Source organism: Urocitellus parryii, chromosome 10 (genome assembly GCF_045843805.1).
Source record: "Urocitellus parryii isolate mUroPar1 chromosome 10, mUroPar1.hap1, whole genome shotgun sequence".
NCBI lineage: Eukaryota > Metazoa > Chordata > Mammalia > Rodentia > Sciuridae > Urocitellus > Urocitellus parryii.
The window spans coordinates 72681536-72702737 of record NC_135540.1 but is presented as its reverse complement, the minus strand read 5'-3'; the positions used below and the strand labels follow the sequence as shown (position 1 = coordinate 72702737).

General features: G+C 38.3%; 1 pseudogene; it reads right to left on the bottom strand.

Annotated features, from left to right (window-relative positions):
* Positions 1-12085: 12085 nt before the first annotated feature.
* LOC144257292 (myotubularin-related protein 12-like) lies at positions 12086-14898 on the bottom strand (annotated as a pseudogene).
* Between the last annotated feature and the right edge of the window lie 6304 nt (positions 14899-21202).

Below are 21202 nucleotides of genomic sequence, written 5' to 3'. Positions count from 1 at the left end.
TGGTCACATTTTTTTTCTGTTTGACAGTATCTAAATTCTAATACTAGTAAATTCAACTACTTGTATTCATTGCCATCATTAATTGATTCCTATTGTTATAACATTCCGGACCTAACAATGGTATTATTGTTAATACTATTTCAAAACCAATTAAAAAGAAAGCTTTTCTTGAACACAATGATAGGGCATTTTATCAGAAAACTCAGGTTCTTAATAGATGATACACAGCGGGATTCAGCACCCACATCCTGTCAAGAAGGATAAGAAGAATGTTTAATGAAGTGTAAATCACACACACACACACACACACACACACACACACACACACACAGAGAGGTTAAATGAATGAGAGATACCAAAAACTTTATGTGAATCAGCATACAAATTACAAGCATGGTATTTATATTCGCTAGTTATTCCGGAAACAATGAGATCAAGCTATTGTTCTTCTGTACTTAAATATTTAGTCATTTATAATAAGGCTTTAAAAAAATTCTGTCCATGTTCATAATGTTCTGTATAAAGTAGATAGAGAGGAAGGTATATGTCATTGCTTCCAAAGACTATGAAGACTCACTATATAGCATGTACCCATAAGGGAACCTTGTAAATCTATTTTTACCTCAAGAAAGGACATTGTTTGTATTGTGCTGGACAGAGCAGCTCCTTAGGTGGAAGTGTTTCCATTGAGGGAGAAGCTGTGTGTGGTGGTGCACCCTTGCTTGGCTATCCAGCAGTCTTCTTTATTACAAAATGTTTCTTTTTCTGAAATTTTAATATTCATGCTAGATGTATATAATCTCCTTCCATTTATTTTGATCTCAGTTTTCCAGTGTTGAAAAACTGATTTCTCTCTCTTTGAAGTCCCCTAGCAGCCAGATCAAGAATCAGTCTGGGAGAAGACTCAAGACCTCAATCCCTCAGTCCTCTATTTGATCCAACCAGAAAGAACATTCCATAATGGAAACCCAGACCTCCAATAATATTGGGGGCATTCAGAGCTGCTTTCACTTCTATCCCCCAATTTATTATTTAAGGAAGTCAGGAGCCTATCAGTCAGGACTGCAGTCTTCCCAGAACTCTATTCAGTTCTTGAGATCCTATAGAAAATAATCATCTTACCTTTGATTTTGCTCTGTAATTAAAGTTTGTGATCCTTCCTCAGCAATGCACTTTCCCTTTGGAGGAATTGTGTCCCCTGAGAAGAAAATGTACATCTACTAGGTTAGAGATACTAAGATATTTAGGGATCTTTGTGAGATCTTGTTAAATTCTGTCTTGAAAAATTCTATCTCAATTTGCTCCCAATTTTTTAATGACTGCTGGCTAAACCAAACATTAGTTGGGACCTAGATAATTTTTATATGCAAGATTCTCCCATATTGTATGTAGTGGATTAATAGTGAAAGATTTTCATAGACATTTATACAAAGTGGCTCAGTAGCAAATAGAACTATAGAAGTTTTTATGCTATTGATTTGTTGGGAAACTCACAATTCCTATTAGACCATTAAAGACACTGTTTTGTCTTGCAAAAGAAAAACATGTTTAACTTGTTTAAAAGCCAACATTTTCTAAATTTATATTTGCAATACTTTTGTATTTCAGAAACTACTAGGAGAAGAAGAGTAGTTCATAAATATTTAGGAAGTGAATTTTTAAGACACTTCTTGAACTTACCACTTTTGACTTCTACCATTCTATGGCAAATTCTTATTCACAAACAGGTTTAAACTTTTTTACATCCTATTGCCCTTATCCTCTACCTTAATTTTTATTCTTTTACATTCAACCTGTACACTTGTATTTCCTTCAAATCATGTCGCCACATTTGTATCAGGTGTTGGAATTCATTAATGTGCTGCACTGTGAACAATAAATGGATTGCAAGACTCTTTTTTGCTTCCTTCTTCTGTTATACTTAGAAGTTCTAATCCGGAAGACATACCCCTATTATTGGTTTCCTTTGTTCAGGCTGATCAACTCCTCCCAAAATTTCAGAAGAATTCGAGGTTCACAGCTTCTCACTTTGTTAACTAAATGACCTTAGACTCACAAATAATCTCTACATAAAAAGAGTAAAAGGAACTAAATTCACCTCTTTGCATCAGTGCACAGTCTACCACTTTTGAATAGTGGGCTCCCTAAATTCCTTTGAGGTTCTCCACCATGTTATCCTTATTTCTTATTTTCTCTTCATGTTTTTTTGAACATTATAAACTATAGCTAGTAATATTTTTAACCTAAAATGATAATAAAATATTTTTTTTCTTTTTTCTTTGGTGAGGTGGGGGAGTGGGGGTGGTAGGCACAGGGTATCAGGAATTGAACTCAGGGGCACTCAACCACTGAGCCACATCCCCAGCCTTGTTTTGTATTTTATTTAGAGAGAGGGTCTCACTGGTTGCTTAGCATCTTGCTGTTGCTGGGGCTGGCTTTGATACAGAATATTCTTTGTAACAACAGAAAAATAAACACATTTTTTTCTTTCCAAATATTTATCAACTTCCATCTGTTCACATGCTTTTAAGAGCATGTCTTAACAAATATATATTACCTTTATAGAACAACCTAACCAGAAGTTGAGTTAAAAAGTCAACAAGTAACAAAGGAACAGAACTTTTCAAGGGACTTCAGAAAAGAGAAATGAAGCAAAGAATGACAAATTTGGTGACATATCATCTTGTTTAGAGGGGTTCCAGGCTATTCATCAGGAGAACATTTTGCTCTATTTAGGATTGTATAAATGCTGAACACAGTTTTTGTCTCTCTTGGTTATTGCAGCTGTGTGAGCCTATGTTGAGAAAAAAATTGATATAGTATTGACATTATCTTATAAAAGCTTTGTCAGGTTTTATTTGTGCAAATGACAACTGAGAGACTCAAGTGACTGTCCCTCATCACCAAGAATATCAAAGGAAATCAACAAACAAACAGGAATGAAAGATACTAAGCTTGGACCAAAAACTAAAACAGAAGCAGGAGGGATAAAAGTCATGCTAATTTCTGTTATGTAAAAAATAGTACTTAGTGAGTGGTTCATTTATCATTTCACCTTACCAAATGTGGTAGAAGACTAGTTATAACTAATACCTAACAATCTTTTCAAACTATATGATGGAAACATCTGTGGAACAATCTTCAGTGTATTCAAATAGGTTCTTTCTAATTTCATATTTTTAAAAGTAGATTGGCTTTTCTTTCATTTTTAAGTATGTCCAATTCCTTTAGGATTTACCTGTGTATTTTAGAAAGAGCAAGTGGAAATATTTTAAAATATGATAATTAGCACTTCTTATGTTTTAGACATGGGGTGTCCCCATATTTGTGAGAAAATACAAAAAAGTTTAGTGGTGAAATGACTGGGTTATGAGAATCTTAATCTCCTGATAAGAATTAACTGGGTAGTCACTGTAGGCAGGTAGGATGTAGCTGGAGGAAGTGGATCACTGAGGTATTCCCTTAGGGTGTATATTTTGTCCTTTGTGAGGATTCTCCCTCTGCTTCTGGATTGTCATGTCCTGAGCCACTTTCCTTCACCACACTCTTCCACCATGTTGTTCTGCCTTCCCAAAGGTCCAGAGCAATGGAACCGGCTGTGCACCGAGACCTCTGAACTTTGAATCCCAAATAAATTTTCCTACCCTAAAATTGTTCTTGTCAGGTTCTTTGGTCACAGCAATAAAAACGCTGACTAAAACAGCACTTCAGGGCAAACTGACTTATTGTAACAAGGCAGATAATGTGTGATGTTGTCTCTTTGTCAACATGCAAAGCTCTTCTCAGTGTGTCCTGCAGTCTGGTCTCAACCCTCATCACCTGCTCTCTCTTCACAGGTCTTCCCCTCACCTCATTTTCCCCAACACTTCCCAGCTTCTGGTCTGACATGACACAGCTTTGCCCTCCTGACAAAAACATGCACTCATCAAGCTCTACATCTCTTTAAAATTACAGCTGACGACAGACTGCTCCTATGCCCATCTACTTTCCTGCAAAATTTCACCCATCATTCACATAAAGTCTTAGGACTCTCTCCCCATTCTTTGTGTATGTCCCCTAACCATTGTTATTACCACCTTCATAGTCAGGTCACTGTGATCAACAACAAAAACAATAACAAACAGGTATTCATTTTCATCTTGCAATGAAATTCTGCTTCACCATATGAGTAAAGGAAAGCAGACGCTTGGTCATTCTCTATCCAGTGATGAAGGGGTAGTTCATCTTACACAGGATTCCACATCTAACACCATCTACACTGCTTTATCAATTTGCCTATTGATAATTATGTGTGTTAAATGACTCTTTTGAACAGAAGTCTTCAAAAGAAAAGGAAAATGGGTAAGTGGTATAATCTCATCATTAATTTCCCAACAATCTGAGCATACACAATGGTCAGGTGTGAAGAAATTGAAATTTACATAGAACCATAATGCCTAAAAAGGGGATGATATCAATCCTTTGAATAACAGCTAGTAATAATTTAACAACTGGTTAACTTAGAAAATAACTGTTCATTAAGATAATAACTGAAATCTGGCTTCTACTATATTGTAGTTCTGTCTACATTAAAATCAAAATATTACCTATCTGGGGAACCTACTTGAACTTTCTAAATATAAACCAATTAATACTATTATTTTGTTGTTGCAATTGTTACAAAATTTCAAATTTACTTGAATACTTTCCTATATGATAAAAACATAAAAATTTTATTAAAAAATATAAAGCTGCAAAATTCTTTCCCTTTGGGGTAGAATTTGATAATTGGCAGATGTCAAAGATAATTCCAGAAAAAAGAAATTGAAAAAAAAGGTCAATTATTCATGGTTCTTTATAATGATAAAACTTTTTAAAATATAATGTATATAAGTCATTAAAATATTTTACATGGACAACTATATTGATAATAATGCTCCTAATTATTAATAGAGCACCCTAAGTTCTCAGAAATTTGGAAAATCTGGGCTGGGGATGTAGCTCAAGTGGTAACGCGCTCGCCTGGCATGCGTGTGGCCCGGGTTCGATCCTCAGCGCCACATACCAACAAAGATGTTGTGTCCGCCGAGAACTAAAAAATAAATATTAAAAATTCTCTCTCTCTCTCTCTCTCTCTCTCTCTCTCTCTCTCTCTCTCTCCTCTCTCACTCTCTCTTTAAAAAAAAAAGAAATTTGGAAAATCTTAAATTTGGTTTGACACTTGAGTCACATATCATTTTGGTTTGCAATTGGAGAATAAGAACTCATATTACTTTGTCAAGTGATCTAAGCATAATTAAACTCCAATCAATATCATTTGTTAATTTTGAGTTAGCAACTTAAACACAAGATATAAAGGTTATTTGGTATTACTGTTTTCAAAAAGTGCCTGATTTTAATGCTTTGAAGATGAAGTCAACCATGAAAACAAGGGAAATCAGAGAAAACTGTCACCTAACATCAACTTGTTTAAGCAGATGTGTGAAACACAAGTTTGTGGGTGGAAAACAAGGACAAAAAAATGAAATAAAGGAGGGAAGATGATTACTCCCAGCCACTAGCATTTGATATGAGATAAAGGTTTCAATTTTTCCTAGATAAATTTTGCATGTCTTTTCTTAAAACATTATATAGAACATAAATATGTTATTGCTTTATTCCCTAATATGAGGCTATCTGTGGAAATATGAACAAGTACTTGCTGTTAAATAACTGCTCTCTAGTCCATGAAATAAGAAAGGCACAAATCAGTACATTAGGAAGCAGAATGCTGTAATTTTCTGGGGGAATGTAACAAGCTGTGGGCTCAGTGGTGCAGAATTGCAGTAGAAATCATCTCTTGCAGAAATCAAGGCAGGCCCCACAAAAGTGGTGATTTGTGAGTAAGACCTTGAAACCTTGGAATTGAGAGAAATAGTGAAGCCAGAAAAGGAGGTCAGGGAAATGTGATACAAGTCAACATTTGTGCAGGACTCGGTGAGCTGCTGAAAGCCAAACTTTCCAGAATAAAAGAAGTAAAAAAATATTTTTTAAGCAGTTATCATATTAACAACAAGGAAGTAATTTGGACTGTGATCGATATGGCATCAAAATAAATAATAGAAAACAAAAAAATAAAAATTTGACTTGGGACACTTAAAAGAAGGTGAAAGTAAAAATGCAGATGTCCTATGAGTATTGAAGTGTAAGAGGCTATGAAGTCATTCATATTTTGCAAACACATGACAGAATGAGACTGGATTTCATAATATTGACAGATAACTGATCTTCAATCTCATTTAAATGTCATTTATCCCCTATCTACTACTGGCTAAAAAACAAGCATTCAATACCAGGATGTCCAAGTACTTATATTCTTTATTGCTGGCTTACATGGAATTCTACTTTATTCTATCTTCTTGCAAGCACTTATTACTGTTGTCATTTCTTCCCTCCTCTCCCTCAAGTGTTTTTCTTGGGTATTCTGAGTTTAAACTGTTATCCTACTAAATGAGAGACTTGTTTCTTTTTTGCCTTTATGCATTACTTAGGAGGAGTCTGGTCCACTCAGCTCTGATCAAAGCAACCATCAAGGGGGGAGGGGGGCGGGACAGGTGGAGACACAGGACCTTCCCTCTGTGCCATGACCATGGCCAGCATCTTTTCTATGGGACTTGAGGATCATTCTAAGAGTTTATACCTGTTTCATACTAGTTGCTAAACATTTAAATTCAACCATAGTTTATCTTATATTTATTTATAATCTTAGATCTTAAAGTGGAGGGTCAGATGTTGAATCTGCATAAATATCAGCTGTTTCACCATCTTTTATTGTGTCTGATTCTATCTGCCTGAAGAACAATCCCTCTTAATCCTACTATTGAGTTAATTTAGCATGAGGAATGGGGTTTACTACTGCAGAATTTAGTGTGAAAGCAATAAGTAATTTTATCTCTTGGTCAAAAGAATGGATTAAATGCACATCTGCAAACTTCAAATCATCCCATCTACTTTATCCTTCCAGAGTCTGCTATTTCATTTTAATTTCACCCAGGAATTTAGCAAAGTCCCACCTCTTTCCCAGGCTGATCAGCAGATCCATTGTATTTCTGGAAACTGTGAAGGCTGCACCAGTGCTGCGGAAGAATTATTCATAGGCAGATCATGTGGAGTAGGTGAACAAGCCCATGCTACCTGAGAGAGGACAGTATAGTGCTATTTTTGCTGATAGGACCTCATCATTTGACTAAGAGTACCACATAATCTTGTATGGTAGAAATTCCTCCAGTTGTTTGTTGTGCCATAAAAACTTCATTCTCCTTTACATTTTGGTTCATATTTCCATGGCATCATAGTTCTGAAATATGAGGTTAATATTGTTTGTGGCTTCAAATCTAGAACCTTAAGTACCTTCACTGTTGTAAATATATAGCAAACAATCAAAGTGATCTTGTTACTGCACTGAAAACTTTAGTTCTGTTTTCCCACTTGATGAGTGTGTTTTCTTATGCCCTGTCTCCTTTAGATACGATATATTACCATCATGGAATGTTAACATTATAATTGGTTGACACTATGAAAAAGAATGGGTAGTTAGTAATATTTTCCTTGCTGGAGTTTTGTGAGGCTACTCTACCTCTGGTGGAAGGAGTCCCTCTTAACCTTAAACCAGTTAAAATGTGATTATTTCAAAAGTTGACAATGACATCACATTCCTCTAAGTCTAAGTCTGGTCACTTCCAGCATTTGTTTCAAAACTACATGAGCATAGTTGAAAAGTATGCGGTTAATGTTGTTCCTGGCTTCACATGAACAAACCAAAGCAAATTTGTGTATTTTCACAAATAAAGCCCATTCCTTTAGTTGTTCCATTTTATAATTAAACTGTCCTCAGTATTCTCAGGGAACACAATAATCTGGTGAAAATGAACAGACAAAAGCAGCAAGACTGACAGTTGGAGGCCCTGGTTTCAGAATATTTGCCAAAAGTAGGGGAGAGTGATGTATCTTCAAATATGACACAGCTTGTATAGGACATAAGTAACTTTTTAAACTATCAGCAAAAAAAAGTGCTTTCTGACTGCTATAATTTATAGACACTTATTTTTGACTATTCATTGATAAATAAGAACAGTATTAATTAACAATCAAAATGACACAACAAAGTGACAGGCATGAACTATGAGAACAAACTTAAAATTTCTATTTATTTGCAAAAATAATCCTTACAGATAATTTTAGTGTGATATCTATTTCTTATGCATTTATCATAGATTTCCAAAAGCCAGCAGGATGGTGTAAGTTAAACTACCTGTGAGAATATATATATAGGAACTCACACCACAAACCAGCCAAGGGTGATGAAATCATACAACCCAAGAGCTATAGATTGCCTACATGCAGCAAAGGGGACTGCTGGCTTCTTCTCTTCCATCCAGCCCCGCTTCCTTCCTTTCTTCTCCCATTCCTTTCTTCTTTATTCCTGTTGACTTTTAAAGATAAATTCAATCTTCAGATAGTAGGAATACCCTTGAGTGAAATAAGTAACTACTTATTCTTAAAAGTGATGAGGGAGTACAGAGCAATTAGTGAGCTCCCTACCTGAGAAGTAACTTAAGATGTCTACAGGAGATTCAGTAGATATAGATGAGAATCACCATAAAAGTATTGTAATCTGGGTAACTTCTTCCTATGTCTATTTTTCCTAACCCCTGTTGTTTTCTCCATGACAATTAGCAATAAACACCAAAAGATTCAGGTACAAAGATAGGTGTGATAGCACAAGAAACTTCCATGTTCACACAGAACGAGTGGCGAATAACCACCCTGACAAAGATAAAATTTGGAGAACATATGAGACACCATGTGACTGAGAATAGCCAGGAGAAAAACACTAATGGAAATTCTTCCCTCACTTTCTATAGGGGAACCCCTGAGGACCAAGAAGGGAGAACCCTATCCTATACCACACTGAAGAAAGTGAGATCCACAGAATTTGAGTGTGGCCATGCCAAGGGCTTTTGCACTGTAATTTAAAATCAATTAAGTTATTGGTGTACTGTCCATTACCTTCTCCAAGCAGGCACATTGTATTCTTTTGACTCAGAGAGGTTGGTTTGCCTGACATTCAAGGCATGGAGACAGTCCCTCTTATATTCTTCTGGTGAAATTCAAAAAAAGGAAAGTGCATTAGCTTTTTCCAAAGGAAGAAGGAGAGGACAAAGCAATTTGGAGGACTGCAGGTAATAGTGGACAATCCCTAAGAGAAGTTGGCATACAGTTCACAGGTCACATGAATATTTGAGATCATAACCAGTTTCTTGGAAGGGTCTTGGTAAAAAGACCTCAAGGAGGGAGTTTTACTTTGTTAAACATAGGACCACAGAACACAAGGCTTGACAACAAGGTTAGGAGCCCTTTATCCTAAGTAACCACAGTTCAGTAGGTTTCAGAAAGAATTTCCGTAAAGAGTCTGACTCCCCTGTTGGTGTTTGAGTGAAGATCTTCAAGCCCCACCACTCCTTTCCCCTTTTGTTACATTCCAGGCCAAACTGAGGAGAAGCTGTATGTTCTCTCTTTGGTCCTACTTAGAACTTTAAACAGTTCGTGCCTTGGTCCATGGGTGGGAACTCCTACCCCAGATCCATCCTAAACCACCATGAAGCCTCAATCAAGTCTCTTCCCCTAATGTCTTCAAACATTGTTGGACTTGCCCTAAAAAACCTGCTCTGCTCTCCCCAGAAAGCCTCACTGGGTGAGCAATCAACATTTCCATACACTCACGTGCCAGGTGTTGTGATCAGTCTTTATGTCCAAACAGAAATTTTTTAGGGGATGGGTTACAGGGTTTCATCCTGTTCTTGCTGGGTAATCATAATAAAGATATTGGTGGTGACATTAATGTACCAGAAATTAGAATTTCTTCTGCTTTGAGAAATTCTTATCAATTATAGTAGTCTTGCAGACACATATTCACTGACTAACTTTCCTGCAAATCATTAATAGAAATGTTTAGGTAGAATAATTTAGTTTTGGTATATATAGTAAGGAAAAGAAGGGAGAGAACAGGATTGAAGTATCCCTCTGGCCCCATTTATAAAAGTTGCAAAGAAACTCATGATTTCCAAAGGCAACAATTTGTTTCTTTTTTTTTTTTTTTTTTGACTTTCATTAAAGCTAGTTTATCTTCAGTGTAAAAACCTGGAGGTATAAACAAAGTTGAGACATTACATACAGTGAATTATTAAGGTACAATTCCAAACTTGCACAGTGCAGCATTTTAAACAAAGTAAATGGTCTCATTTCAGCTTTTACTATTAAGCATGATCCACATCTAAACCTTAAATATAAATTTCACAATATATAAACCCACTGAGAATTCTGTACACAAATACAAGTTATAGAAATTGATTTCAAATATAAATACACAAATCATCATGACCTTACATGTTATAACAGCTTGCTTGTCTACTTATTTTTCTATTGTAATTTTAAAAAATTATAGAAACATATTTCGATGCACATTCAACTGCTATGACAAGGGCCATGACCTTGTGCCTTTAAACCATACTTCGTGGAGTATAAAGCATCACACCACGCATTTTTGGAATGAAAATTACTAAGACTGAATAGGTGACTATAAATATTCATGTTATAATATGGTAACAAAAATAGTTAGCTCCATAGTGTAGCTGGGAGGCAATGGTGCAGATACGTGAGTGGAGGTTAGTGCTGGTTTAAAAAGGCCCACAGAACAAACGAGAAGTGGTAGCTAAGGAAATAATGTATTTTAAAAATCCCTACTGCAAGCCTAACACTGACCTCATTCACAAGACTTTTTTTTGGGTACTAGGGATTGAACCTAGTGGTGCTTTCCACTGAGCCACATCCCCAGCCCTTTTTATTTTTTATTTTGAGACAGGGTCTCACTAAGTTGCTTAGGGCCTTGTTAAATTGTTGAGTCTGGCTTTGAACTTGAATCCTCCTGCCTCAGCCTCCCAAGTTGCTGGGATTACAGGCATGCACCACCATGCCCGGCTCATTCACAAGACTCTTAAGGCAACCAAGACTGCATGTGTGTTTGGCCCCCAGATGAACAGATGTCGCCCTACCCTTCACCTGTCATCTTAACAGACCAACCTGGCTTGTGCATTAAGGTGAAATGAGCAAAATGATTGTAAGTACAGAAAACGATTCAGTGCAAATTAGAAACTTCTCTTTATCAATAGTTTCAAATTTTCTTATTGCCCTTGAGCAACTGAAAGTTTTTTCTAAACATCTAACATTCAAATGGTAATCTATCCTGGAGAGCAAATATATATAAAAGGCAAACATTCAATTTAAAATATTCTAATGTAGATTTTTTCCTTCTTTTGTAGGATTTGACAGGGTTCCAGTGAGCATGAAAACACTGGTCCTTACAAAGTACGCTTTCCTCCATTAGAATATAGATCGCTTAGACAGCAGACCCAAGGGGGCCAGGCATCGCTGAGTTTCTTTATGGCTTTTAAATCACTGAGGTATCATGTGATAATCATCACTTCTGACGTCATGCTTCACTGCTTTCCTATGAAAGCCACATTCAAAAGTGACCCAGCCAGCAGCCTGTGAAGGTAATATTGAAGTGGGGCAGGGGGGAGTAGATGAGGTGCTGCTGCAAAAAAATACAGTCATAGGTGCTCCAAACCCTTGGCACATGATTAGCAGAGGGTGAAACACACTGTGTAGACACTGAGACTCCTGAGGAACAGAAGTTCCTCTGCGCAAAGAGATTCTGCCAGGTCAGCTGATAGGTTGAGCAGCAAGACACTGGACTATGTGCACCAAGGTGGGCAGCGGGAAGGGACAGTGACATGTGGCATGGAGCAGGCAAAGGAAAGACCTGGAGCTGTCAGCACAGGAAAGAGGGTGGGTGGCTACCCACCCTCACATACAATGTGATACAGTCTATGACACATCCAGGAAGGTGGAATGGACACATCTGGGAAGGAAGGAGACCGGACTAAATGTCAGGATGAATGACACACTGAATTGCTCAGCTTTTCTACAGAGAAGGAGACAACAGAAAGGAAAAATGCTATTGGCAAAGTCATGTCATATGACTTACTACTTTTATCTCAATCTTTCAACTCGTAAATACCACAAAAAACTGAACTTGCTCCTTACTGAGATGGGTTATAGAGAACCCATTCTCAATGGCTGGATAAATTATATTGGCACAGAAAGGATTGGAAGAAAGTATCATGTCCAAGCACATCCTATCAAAGTTCTTTGCAGGTTGCATGTGATGCTTAGACCTCAGAAAATGGCCACAAACCTATGATGGGTCAAGTAGGAATTTCTTCCAATTAGTAATACTAAAGATATGATTTTAATTGCATAGTCTTTTGTAACCATGAAAAAAAAAAATAAGAACCCGATCTTTTCCTGAAGGCCCAAGTTTTCTCCAAGAGCGCCAGGCTAATGACCCTCCCAGCCTTAGCATAGGACCAGCCCAGGGATCAACTGTCCCATTCTCCCACAAGTCATTTTCACAATCATTGTGCACACAAGTCACACATCCCCTAGATCCACAAACTCATCTTCTCGTTTGGCCAGATCTTCTTCATCTTCCAAAGCTTTCCAGCCACTGGTGGGCAAGACCGGCTTAGATGAATGTCACTGGAGCAAAGCGAAAGGAAATAAAGAGGACAGGCGGGCAGAGTTCCTCAGCAGGCAGGGGGCCTCTGCCTGGAGGGCCTCCTGGCTGTGGTGTCTCTCATCGATTTTCTCTTGTAAGCTCTGGACTTCCTCCATCATTTCCAAGAGTTTGCTCATCGTGGCCACTCTGCCACCACCTGGGATTTGGGCTTCTGGAATCCAGCGCAAGTAGTGCTGGCCCAGACTTTGATTTCTGGCCCCTCTACGCGAGGCAACAACAATCCATGATAGTCAGTAGGCTTGCTATGCCAGCTGTCATAAAACTCTCGAAAGTTGTCTTGCAGCTCATCAGAAGAATTAATAAGTTTACTAATTCTCTTGTCCAGAAGGTTTTTAATTAAATGATCTGTCTCTTCCCTGAAAAATCCTCTTTTGGGAGATGACTTCGATTGGGTGAGTGGCAAAGAAAGTTGTCGTTGGTGTTTAAAACGCATTCCTTTCCTTTGGCCTTTGTCCAGTTTTGACTTTTCCACATAGAGAGGGTTTTTGAGCAACATCTGGGCTTTGGGTTCAACCTGTACAGACCAATCCCACACGGTGAGCAGATTCAAAGGCTTGCTTTGTGTATCTGGGCTTTCTCTACCCATATTAGTATCTTTTTGATGAGGTGAATTGAAGAAGAAGGTGCTAAAAATAGGTATGTAGAGGCTATCTGACAACACCGTCAGGTAAGTCTCTGTGAATTCAAATGCTGGGGAATGCTGGTGTACCAGCTGCCAGACACAATCTAAGAAAAGCAGGAACACAGGAACCTCCTCTTTGTCACTCTGGCGGAGATGGTTGCAGCGATCCAAGAAACAGTGGCCACCCATGACCCACTCCTTTTGGATGAGGCTCTGGAAACCAATCTTGGTTCGGCAGTGGGGGTCCATCATCACTTGCACCAGAGAGGAAAGGAGGCAGCAGAAGTCGGAGGCATTTTCCTCTAAAAGAAGAACGTTCATGTTTTGTGCTTCCATACATTCTATGATCTCTATTGCTTTTTTCAGGCAACGTCTGATTATGTCAAGCCAGCTGCTATTTTCCAAGAGCGAAAACCATTTTATGTCTGTGTCCCAAAATTCAGTACTGTTATCTATCAGAAATAGCTGTTTAAATTTAGAGTATGCCGTCTGGATTTCCTGCAAGGATATGAAGTTGCTTGATAGATCTTCAGTTTTAACAATTTCATAGGGTGGCCTGTGGATGATCTTGTAAATTCCATCCAAAGCACTCTTCTGGATTTGCAAAACACCATCATCCTGTTCTTTGGGCAGTGCTGACATTTTCAAAAGGGCACTTCCATTGTGGCAGGACCAACACCATATTGGTATGTTGTGACCCTGAAAGCGTTGCATATCCTCTTCAAGAAGAGGGGTAGGGACAACAAAGTATGCTGGCAACCTCTCAGAGATTCTATAGCCTTCATTGACACTCACTGCTTTGTACTTCACATTGCCTTTTGTCCGTTCCAACTCCCAGCACCAGTCCTTAAGTGTTTCAAACATTACTGTCTGGTTCTTGGGATCAGTAGCTGTATTGTTTTGTGCAGCAGTTGCATAGGAAAACAGAAATAATCTCTTAAGAAGTATAGAGGTCTGGGTATGATGAATTATGCCACAGACAATCCTTTTGACTTCCTCTTCTTTTGTGTATCTCAGACAAAAGTGAAACACTCGGAGGTCTTTGCAGTGGATGATAAGTTTCTCAGGGTATTTCTTCAGTTGTCCAGAGAGAATTTTTTTTTTTCTCATCAAACACTCCATAAATCTGATCAACACAGTGGAGTGTAATGTCATTTTCTCCCATAACCTTATTCTTAAACTGAGTTTCACCATTATCCAATGCAGATTCATCATCGCCTAAGAAGGCAATCTTGAAGTCTGTGCAAACAAGTCTCCCGTAGACTCCACGCTGACAGGAATCTTCCTGCACATACTTCAGGACAGTGTTGGCTTCACAAAGCAGGTGTTCACCCTAAGTGAGCAAAGACTGGAGCAGCTCGCTGGCATGCCTGGATGCAGGTCCCACTCCCTTTTCCTGTGAGAGCTCCAGGATTTCCTCAGACACAAGAGGCACTGCAGCCTTCCACAGCATGACCACCTTGTTCTGGCTGCACACTGGCAACAAGTGAAGAGTTACTTCCTTCTCTGTTACTTCCTTTTCGTTTGTGTGAATTTCCTCCGGGCGCACGTACCACACGAAGGAGGACTTTGGCGCTTTGGTGCCACCGCCACCGCCGACTACCCCTTTCCCCAGCATTCCGCCGCTCTGGAAAGCAGCGACGCGCGGGAACTAAGGCGGCAGCTGGGTCTCCGGCTTGGGCAGCGGCGGTGGCCACTAGCACAAGCGGCCGGGGCTCCTCCCATTCCTAGAGCCGGGGCTGCCACAGCGCCTCCCGCATCCGGCTCTGCCTCAGAATCCACTCGCCATAAATTTGTTTCTAAGAATTCAAAAGTTCAGCATAAAAAGTGGAAAACATTCAGTGAAAGAGTAGCCTGGACAAATTCAAGGACTCAAATGGAATTTAGAAAATGACAATTAATAATGAAAGTTCTACTTCCACAGTCTTATCCATAAAAATCACTAGATTGGCACACAATGAACCAAATTCTAATCTTAATTTTTCAAAACTGTGTGAGAAAGGCCACACACATCTCCTGAGACTAAGATATATTATGTCTTTGTAAACATTTCAAATTCTGAGCCCTCCTCTTCTGAGCTTATAAGTATAATAGGTTCTTATATTTTAAAATATAGAATGTGTCATTTCCATTTAGGGATTAGTGGCTTCATGAATAAATGAAAGGCATTTTCAAGGATCTGAGGCTTTTCTCTCATAGGTCTTGACTAGTGATTCATATCCTATGTATACTAGACTATTTTTAACCAATGATTTTATCCTTAAAATTTGGTTATTGTTAGATGTTGCAATTTCATTAGCCTTCAATAATATATTCAGTGTAGCCCCTAAACCTATAGAACTCTTTAAAAAGTGAAATAATAAATCAGTATGTTTTTGTGTTTACACAAAAACATAATGCCATTGTGGGACCCCAAGGTGGAGGCAAATCATTGTGAGTATAACAGAAAGCACAAATAAGTCTTTTGGTGCTGTTTCTGTGTGCTTTTACAAATCACATGCATTTTCTTTTCATGTCTTATCTGGGCCTTTTTCCTGTGGATAATGTGCATTTGGACTATTTTATGGTTTTAATCCTAGGACCAGAAATTCTTATTAAATTCAGCATTACAAACACAGCATGATAAAGTAATTAGCACAAAGCAGTTGACCTTGTTATGAGATAATGAGAAAGGAAAATAAAGGAATAATATTAAAAGTGTAGATAAGGAACTGAAGGTCTCAGTGGGACATACCTCAAAGGTAAAGGCTCCTATTGCTTGGGTTGGATCCATAAAGGTGAGGGTCACTTGGAAGATCTGTACTGGATAAGCCAATGATATCTTGCTTTAATGTTTTTTTGGCTTTCTTATACCACATGATAAAGAAAAGTAAGAATTTGTGTGTCTGCATGCATGTACATGCATATGTTAAACCACAGAATATTTTGGCTAGTTCACTTTCTAACCTGAACAGAATTTGGATTCAGAATAGGTGAGAGATGTGACCTTTGTAGTAAGGAAAAATCTCACAACATGTGTGTCCTTTTATAGGTTATTAGATATCTTAGCTGCAAGGAGAGAACCAAGAGTATTATATGAAAATGTTTGGGTACATGAAGTACCTCACCCTGACAATTTCCAATGCAATTCAGGATATGTGGTACAGGTAAGCATGGGTGGGTTTTCCTTTTAGGTTTCCCCTGTTTCTATATGGGCAAGAGCCTTGGCCTGTAGTATACCATGCTTCCAATTGAACATGCTCAAGGAACCAATCTTATTTACACTGAATTTACATAATCTCCCTTAAGACTGACAAAGAGGTTAAAAGGAGAGGAAGAAAGGATCTGGAATATGAACCTGTAGGCAATGGTAACAATTCGAACTCTGAATCATTTCCAAAGGGTCTACTGTTGCCCTTTTGCCCTTCCTTCACTTCTCTTTTTCTCCTAAAAGATGCCCTGTCAAATCCTCATATAAAGTATTCTGGAAGTGCTTAGAAGTCACCATAATCACCTGTGCTCCATCTGGGTGTGAAGATAGGGAAGGAAAATTATTCCCTGGGCTCTGAAGCTCTGTGGAGTCACTGAAATGTTTGAGTTGAAAGGTCACCATTACCTAGAAATTTTCCATGGGTTTGTTATTTCTGTGAATAAACTTAAACATTCGCTGGAGTGATGGTCTTAGAAAAGACTCAGTATGACTCATTGAAAGCACATTTCCCTTCAGGATGATGTCGTGATGAGCACCCTGACAGTGAGAGAAAACATGTGGTTTTCAGCTTCTCTTCGGCTTCCAACAACTATGTCAAAGAAGGAAAAAAAATGAGTGAATCAAAAAGGTCATTGAAAAGTTAGGTCTCTGTGAAGTGGCAGATTCCAAGTTAATGTGAAAATTCCTGACAGAGTCATAACCAGGAAAGAGGACTTCCCTATGTGGACAATATGACCTTAATCAGAAGTTTCCTAAGATGTGTATGGTCAAAACTGGCTGCTTTCTGTAGTGATAAAAAGAAGTGTCCAGATTCCTACTTTAAAAGGGTAAATTAAGTGAAGAAATAATCTTAACCGTGATCTAATCCTGGGGTGGAGTTGGTCTATGTGGAAACAGCCCCAAACAGCCCACCCTCATTGCTCAAGACACAGATCATTTGATGTCTTTGCACTTTTCTTGTTGTTGTTTATTTCTTTCCTTTTTTACTTTTCTTCTCCCTCTCTTCTTCTGGGGGACATTGTTGTATTGTTTTCTGAAATACACTTCTGTGTTTCATAAATGACAAGAATTCAAGGATTTTTTAAATGGGTTCTTTTTAGTTGCACATAACACTATGATTCATTTTGACATAATTAGAAAAGCATGGAATATAGTTTGTTCTGGTTCAGTCCCCAATGCTTTTGCTTCCCTTTCTAACCTCCCTGCCCTGTATCCTTCCCTCTACTCTACTGAAACTTCAGCTATTTACTTATAGTTTTTTTTAAAATTAATGTCTTTTGGATTTACATGATGGGAAGATTCCCTGTTGTTTATTCATATAGGCACATAGGAAAGTTTGGTCAGACTCATTCCACTGTCTCTCTTTATCTCATCCCTCCTTCTCCTCTTCATCCTCCTTTGTCTATCTCACTGAACTTTCTTCTAGTTTTCTTATTTTAGATTAGCTTCCACATATCAGAGAAAACATTTGAACCTAAGCTTTGTGGAACAGGTTACTTTCATTTAGCGTGATAGACTTCTGTTCCATCCATTTACTGGCAAATGGCATAATGTCATTCTTTATGGTTTAGTAAAACTCCATTTCATATTTGTACCACATTATTTTTTCTGCCCAATTTATCTCTTGATGGGCACCTAGTTTGATTCCATAACTTGGCTATTGTGAATTGTGCTGCTTTAAACATTGATGTGACTTTATCACTATAGTATGATTTTAAATGTTTTGGATATATCAAGGAGTGGGCTAACTGGGTGAAAGGGTGCTTTCATTTCTAGTATTTAAAGGGATAGCCACACTGCTTTCCAGAGTGGTTGCACTAATTTTTAGTCCCACCAACAATGTATGAATGTACCTTTTTCCACATCCTAATCAACATTCATGGTTACTTGTATTCTTTTTTAAAGACAGGGTCTTACTGAGTTGCTTACTGCCTCACTTTTGCTGAGACTGGCTTTGAACTCACAATCCTCCTGCCTCAGCCTCCCAAGCCACCGGGATTACAGGCATGCACCACCGAACCCAGCTATTTTCTTAAGAGTTCTATATTTCTTATTGTAGAGATCCTTCAACACTTTTGTTAGATTTATTTCCAAGTATTTTTGAGACTATTGTGAATAGAATAGTCTTTCTAATTTATTTTTTAGTTGATTCATCATTAGAGTATAGGAATACGATTGATTTACAAGTGTTGATATTGTATCCTGTTACATTACTGAATTCACTTCTGAGTTCTCAAAGTCTCCTGCTGGAGTTATTTGAGTCTTCTAAATATAGTAGTATCATATCATCAGCATACAGAGATAATTTGAATTCTTCTTTTCACATTTGCATTTCTACAGATTCCTTCTCTTGCCTGAGTGCTCTGGCTAGAATTTCAAGGACTATTTTGAAAAGGACTTGTGAAAGTGGGCATGCTTGCCTTGTTTCTGTTTTTAGAGGAAGTGATTTCAGTTTTACTCCATTCAGTACAATGTTGGCATTGGGTTTGTCATATATAGCATTTTAATGTTCAGTTAAATTTCTTCTGTCTGTAGTTTTTCAAAATAAATGGGTGCTGTACTTTGTCAAATGGTTTATCTGCAACTATTGATATTATCATGTGATTCTTGTCCTTAAGTCTATTTTTATAGCAAATTATATTTATCAATTTCTGTATGTTGAGCCAAACTTACGTCTCTGGGATAATACCCACTTGATCTTGATGCACTTTTTAATATGTTTTTGTCAACATTGTCAAGATTTTCTAGCTTATTGGGATATAAATTTTCAAAATAGATTCTGTGGTGATTTTTCCTTTTTCATCCTGAATTTTTTTTTGCCTTCTTTCTTTTTGTTAGTGTTTATCAATCTTGTTTATCCTTTCAAAAAACCAATTCTTTCTTATGTTGATCTCTCCGATCTTTTTTTTTTTATTCTCAATTTCATTGATTTCTGCTCTGGTTTTAATTATTTCCTATCTTCTTCTGATTTTGGTATTGGTGTATTTGTTCTTGTTTTTCTATGACCTTGAGATGTAATGTTTGATTATTTATTTGGTATCTTTCTATTATTATACTATATGAGCTCAATGCTATGAACTTAGAGATTTTGATATGTTGTATTACTATTCTCATTTACTTGTAATTTTTTTTATTTCTCTTCTGATTTCTTCTACTGTGCATTCATCATTCAAATGTGTAGTATTTAATCTCCTGGTGTTAAAGTGGGTTTTTAAAAAAAATATTATCATTGATTTCTAACTTCATTCCTTTATGATCTGATAGAATGCAAGGTATTTTCTCTATTTTGCAAAGATTTGCTTTATGACCTAAAACATGGTCTATTTTAGAAAATTTTCCACTTGCTGTTAAGAATAAGAAAGTGAAACAAGTCATTGATTGATGAAATATTTCATGGATGACTATTAGTTCCACTTATAAATTTTATTTTTTAATTCTGTAAAATCCTTATTTAGTTTATGTTTGAAGGATCTATACAGTGATGATAAAGGTGTGTTAAAATCACCTAGTATTAGTGTTTTGTTGATATAAAATATTGATTTCATTTTTTAAATTAAAAATTTTGTTTGTTGGATGTATGTAGATGCTCTTTTGTTTGGGGGACTAATATTTACAATCATTATGTTTTTGATATGCTCCCTTAAGCAGCATGAAGTGACCTTCTTTTTCTCTTCTGATTTATTATGTCTTAATGTCCACATTATCTGATATGAGAAGAGCTGCCCCTGATTGTTCATGAGTACAGTTTGAATGGTATGTCTTTTTCATCCTTTTACCTTCAGTCTGTGGATGTCTTTGCCTGTAAGTTGAGTCTCTTGGAGACAGCATAATGTTGGGTCCTGCTTTTTAATCCAATCTGCCAACCTGTGTCTTTTTTTTTTTTTTTTACATTCCATATTGTACCTTTATTATCATAAAGTTCTTAAGCACTCAATGTGGTTAAGAAATATTTTAGGCCACTGCCAAAGGGGAAGTGAGCTGAGGCTGGAGCGATGGCCCTGGTTTGGTGCCCGCGGCCGCCGCTGCCGTCGCCACCAGCGCGTCGGGAGCAGCCGCGGCCCCAGCCAGAATGGGGGCCGAAGTCGCGGCTGGAGTGGGAGCGGCGTGTGTGAGTAGCTGAAGTCGCCCGTGTCGCAACACCTCAAACTCAGCCGCAGCGCTTCAGGTGGGGGGAGCGACGGTCGCCCCCTGAGTACTGCCCCCCGCCCCCCGGCCCAGACAGCAGGGCTGGGGTCTCCCAGGCACCGGACTAGCTGCTGTCGCGCCAGGCCCTCCGACCCGGACTCCCTTCAAACTCAGGACGGAGGCCAGAGAATGGCCCCCCGCCTTCCCGGCCGGAGCTTTTTCCCGTCGCCCGGGCAGAGTTCCGGGTTGTAGTGCGGCGGGGGCAAACCCCCTCCTGCCGCCACCTCTCCAACCAGCGAGTTCCCACTGTCTTGCTCTGCATCGCCTCTTCTCCACCCTGTTCAAGAACAAGTCCTGTCCCAGACGTTCAAAGTATCTATTCTGGGCGTCCTGCCCCAGCTCTTGGAGCACTCTTAGAAATATTGCCTATTTCCCAGGGCTGAGAATCTCTCATTCTTGACGTAGCTTTTCTCCCCTTTGGGAGATAAAGGTTGCCCCCTTTCCACTCTCTTACCCGACAGACACTTCATGACCCGGGCTTTAGCCATTTGGATCATCAGCGCCTCGGCCATCTCTATGTGACTTCCCCCATCCATTTGAGTTCCAG